We start from the raw sequence: 5,656 nt of genomic DNA, 5'->3' as shown, positions 1-5,656 counted from the left end.
CTTCCTCACCAAAAAAAAAAGAGAGAGAGAGAGAAAAGAAAATAAAAATAATTTACTCAAAGGAAGGAAGGCCAGATTCAAAGAGCTGTCTTATTTTTTAGGCCAGTTTTGATTCTAACACAAATATACTTGTGCTTCTTTTCATTTCACTGTCATTCCAAGCTTAAACTAGGCCTATGATTTTTCTATTCCTTGTCAGGTTCTTAGGGGTGTAAAAAACCGCTTTTGGAAATTAAGCAGAACAAATTTTAAAGAAAGTGATATTGTTTTTAATCTTTGCCCCATTTTTGCTGAATATTTGGAAGAGAGTTTAATTTTTTGGTGCTTAGGACCACACTTCATGTTCAATGAACGAAAGGACCCACCATATTTGTAAACTAACTGGGGCATGGCACTCAATCCAGATTTGTAGCAAACCTTCAGTCATATTGCAAACAAGGAGGAAAATTTAACTATTTTACAGCATCTAGCAGCTGTCTTCTTTTGGTGCTCCTATGCCTAGAGTCAAAACCCACAGCTTGCTGTATGACCATGCTTAGAACTCAAATTTTTCTAAGAGTTCTCTTTATTCCCTTCTAAAATATTTTTAAAACATTAACCATCACGATAGTACACAAAAATAAACAAACAGGGAAATTCCTTCCAAACGTAGCCCTGAATGTATGCAATAGGTAACTTCATTTTACTACGAGATGCTCACAAATGTTTTGCTATACAGTTTGTACACAAATTGAGAATAAAGATCAATGAATTGCCCTCCTATGTAATTCATTGCTCATTAGAAGACTGTTAGAAAAGATCTAGCAACTAACCCTTGCTGGCCGGAAAGACCTACATACGGTTCATCTCTTTGTGGTATGCACTAAATCAGAGCTTTAAAGAGAAATAGGTAGGGAAACTAAATTGAATGTTCTCATTACAGAAGACAAATGGCAAAACAGATGGGGGAATATAAAGCAATTCCAGCTCTTCGTCACTTTGGTTCTTCCAGAATTAAACATTTAGACCATAATGATTTGAAAATATATCCAGGAAAAAGCAGGAAAAACAGAATGGCATGCAAATTTTCCTGGAATGCAACCCACAGTCACGACGGTGGAATTTGTCTGGGCCTCAATAAAATCAGAGAGTGTGAAGATTGATCTTTTAATACAAAATTAACATATGACCCAAAGCTCTCTGACGCTTTCTGGTACTCAAAGGGAAACTGTTTTAGCAAGTAAGGTATTTCTTTTTAAGGCTGACTCAGCTGGATGGCAATATTCAATTCACGTCATATACTTGACCAATTTTTGTAACGCTCATTTGGTAGTACGAGCCAAGAGCAGCTGTAGAATAAACAGACTAGGAAACCCTCTGCTTCAATTTCACTGTGAAATTTCACTGTGAAATGTGGTCAGCGATCTGTTTGCAGAAAGACATTAACCAGTATGACTTCAGTTTCAGTCTAAAGACTCAAGAAGGGTAGTGAAAAGGACAATGGAGAGGAAGGAGAGAATGAATGAGAGAAGGCAGAGGAGCGAAGAAAAACTTGGATCTTGGGTGCCCTAAATCATTGCTGTGAATGAACCTGATAACAGAGTCATTCAAAGAACAGAAGTGTACTATAAATACACAGTGTACCAGCCTGGCATTCCTACACAATTACTGCTACAACATAATTAATGGGGTATTAAATTCTTTCTTTCCTTAAGCAAGAGCAACATCAAGTGATTACAAAAGGGAACTGACTTCAAATAAAACAGAAAATTATGCCACAGTTCAGCCTTAAAGACCATAAAAGTCAAACACAATAACAAAGGCAAATTTAAGCCCTACATCCCAACACTATCATTTCTGAGGGATTCCTCTGCAGTGGCCTCAACCAATAAAGAATAGCATTCTCTCAAAAGACTAAGCTAGACGAGAATCTTCAGCCCTACTGACACCATGCTGCCCAATCCTACTGGTCTGAGAAGGGACAGAGATGCTGAGAGAAACAAACTTTTAGGCTATTGGAATGCTCTCCCTCCAGAGTTCCAGGAAAAATCAGAGATTAGGATATCCTGAAGGAAACAAAGGTTTCATTTTTATTACACACTTAGGGACAAGCAAAAATGAATTATGGAATAGGAAAAGCTTATCTTTTGGGCCCTGATATTTTTGTTTCCTTCCTTTTAACAAAACAAAACAGCAAGGCTCTTGGGGACGGAAGAGAGTGATAGATTTAGGGAAAGAAACACTTAACTCTGCTACTTCCTAACCATGCATCATTCGTAAAGTTACTTAATCTCCTCATCACATTATTAAGTTCTAATTCAGGAAAGGACATAAAACACATTTATGCTTAACCCTGACTTCCAGCCAGGGCCGTATGAGGCAGTGCAGTCCAAGAGATCATCTCCCCTCTTGCATTAGCCATGGAGTTTGGCATGGGCGCATTGCCTGTGTGAAATAAAGACACGTCTATCAGCAGAGCTAGGGAGCAATTACACGGCAACACGAAAAGAGATGTAAGAAGCAAATAACATGCTCTATAGTAAAATGTAAAGAAAGTTGGAGCTCACGTAAGACACATTTAGGAAAGGCAGGGCTAAGGGTTCCAAGCTGGAAAAGTGAGTCACCTGTTCATCTCAGAGAATCTTGCCACTCCTGACTGCCTCATCAATCTCAGTCCTCAGGGTGCTGCTCTCAGCTGGCTGCCAATTCTCCTCCCTCAGCTATCAGCAGTCTTTAAGTAGAGTTCCTCCCTTGGTGTTCACGTATGTGTAGTCAAAGTTTTGAACTTTCATAGATCATTCATGAAGTCTAAAAAGCTACTAGATCTCAAAGGAATGAATCTCTAATTGTAAAATTTTAGAAAAGATTACAAAGCTTCAGGAGTTTGGGAGATTAGGGTGTCTGTATGTTGAGATACCTCTCATCTCATATCTGTGAGTAATTACATTCTCTTACCAACCGTAAGACCAGCCCTTAAGGGGTTGTTTTAGCCTGAAAATCTGCAAAGAAAAGGTGACCTTTCACCTAGTCAGCTCTTTATTTTTTCATTTGCTCATATCGAGTTTGCCTAACTTATAAATTATTTTCTGCTTCCAAAAAGCCTAACACAGTGCCTTGTAGATAATTACGTGATTGGTAAAAAATTCATTATTGAGTTTTTAGCCATAAGATTTCCAATCAATTCAAGAAAACCATTTCCATTTCTAACCAAAGAACTGAGGGGTGAGGCATTATGGATGCGACCCTGAGCTTCTCCAGAGCTCTCCCAAGTTTTGCGAGTCATTTTCCAAAATGGCAGCATCAGCAGCTCAACCACTAGCATTACTACTCTTGGAGCGCAGCCCCATAGAACAGGAAGTAGTCTGCAGGCACGAGGGCAGTGGTTATACCACAGTGGTTTCAAAGAAGTCTTTGGGCTTGGAGCTGCGTTCAAATCTCAACTCTCTCACTTAATGGTTATATGACCTTGGTCAAGTTACCCAACTTTGCCAAACATCAGTTGCTCTATCTATAAAATAGAATTAATACCCACTCATTTTATTTGCAGCCTAAGCTTTTCCTTGTTTACCACGCACAAACTTTCAGGCATTAGAATCCCCTAAGGCCATTACGGATTATATCTCATTGAAGTACACACCCAGGAACTTGCAAAATGAAGCCACAATAGACTAACATGGAAAATTAATGTGAGGAATCACTGACTCACTTTTTATGCACAATATTCCAACAGCAATTCCTACAGTGGGAGCTATATGATTGGAAATGCTAGTCAGAAATTCATGATTAAATTTTTTTCATGGGTCAAGTCTAAACTGTTTGGCTCAAGTGACAATGAACTGCAAATAACTCTAAACTTTCTATTAACTAGAAAAGGTGGTATCTATGCCATTGCCAAAACTTCATGGTGCACCTGGTCAGACAGAACAATTCACCTCTAAACAGAAGGACATGGCCACCTGGCTCTCCAAGTTAAATCCCAATAAGCCTGCACGTGTGTTCTTGACCCAGGTTTGGTAATAGGGAATCACGGCTTTGAAGCATTCTGCAAAGTCTGATGCTCTTCATCTTTGTGTACATCGCAGGTGCCAAATGTAGACTCTCCAGTCTTAAGTGCTATTACATAGCCACTATCAAGTCAGATGACCCAACTAAAGAGACAGGGTCAGATCGGAGTCCACTTCCAAACTGGTGTTTCTGAGATAAAGGTGTCATCTAAAGATCACAACAGGGGTGGACATCAGGAGTGGCTGTTTTTCTGGCCAATCCTCTGCCCTGGCCAGAAGATAGCTAAAGGGAGTGTGTCGGGGCTGAACGCCAGAACCACCACTCCCATCAGTTATACGATTACAACTGCAGAATGTTTTGTGATTTGAATAACACTTCGTTCTTCTCTCCCATATTTCATCTTCCTTGCATCTACCTTCACTTTAAATAACAAAGCAATCCAACAACTTACCCAAGCCTCTAATCTCATCCTAAGTATTTCTGAGGCCAAACTATAAGTAATACAAAACATGCAGTAATGAGAAGTCATTTCAGAATTATCTGTGTTTGTCTATGTAGGGTAAAGTTGGAGCAGATTTGTTTACAATTCACTATGAAATATTGGAGTTTCCTAAGCTTAGAGTTCCTCAGCTGGAACACAAACCCTCGCACACACAATATCCACATGGGCCACTCCACGTCACCCCTGTGAGACTTGAAAGGGCAAGAAGAATTGCGCAAATGTGAAGCTCACGTTGCTTGTTGTGCCACAATTAATAAAGTCCTTTGTCTCTGACCCAGGAATCTCATGTCTTCTGCCAGCATCTGTGAAACTGCGGCAGGCTAACTCGTTAGCTGGCAAATAGGGCAAAATCTCAGACCCTTTGCATTTTGTGTGATAAATGATGCTTTCCCATTTGTCATTACTTCTGGAAAAATGGAGATGGTTGAACAAAAGCTGGAATATTGTCAGTTTCAGAAAATACACATCCCAAGACTATTGTTGTTTTGGATAGAATGCAAAAGCAAATAGGGTCATGAAAAACAAAAGAGTGGTGTGTAGTGTATATTGGGGTGCACTGCCCAGAGTCCCCCTTCAGCACCAAGGGAGTCATTCTCCCAGTTTCCAGGACTCTTGGCTGTGTCACTTTCTAAGAATTGCCCTCAGCAGAAGAAATGTGCCTCACCCAAAATTGCCCCCTCCCCAGGGGCAGCCTGCATTCAGTGACGGGGTACAAAGGCTTGAGCCTTTCTCTCAATTCAACACATCACCAAATGGCCATCCTAGAGCCATAATTCCCCATGGGATCACTGAGGCCACTGCTAAAACTCCATCACAACTGAACTCCTCCCTCCGCCCAATCCTGCTTCCTTCACTTCTATTCAGGTATGATTTATGAGAAAATAATCCAAAAAACTTCCTGAACAGAAACCTCAGAGTCTAGAATCTACTCTCAGGAACATGCCCTGAGATGGGGAAAGCCGTTGATTCTGCATATCCACAGGATTCTCACCAAGACTTTGTGACAAAGTCTAGACCTTAAAGAGTCCTCTGCAATTTACAACTTTCTTCTACACTTCAATTTCACATATGCTCAAATTCCAGACTAATCCACTAATAAACAAAAAACTCACCATTAGGAATTTTTAATTGAGGTCACCAAAGGGTATATAAATGACTTGAGATGGGTCT

The sequence above is a fragment of the Equus caballus genome, chromosome 6, assembly GCF_041296265.1.
Source record: "Equus caballus isolate H_3958 breed thoroughbred chromosome 6, TB-T2T, whole genome shotgun sequence".
Taxonomy (NCBI): domain Eukaryota; kingdom Metazoa; phylum Chordata; class Mammalia; order Perissodactyla; family Equidae; genus Equus; species Equus caballus.
This window is presented reverse-complemented; position numbering follows the sequence as displayed.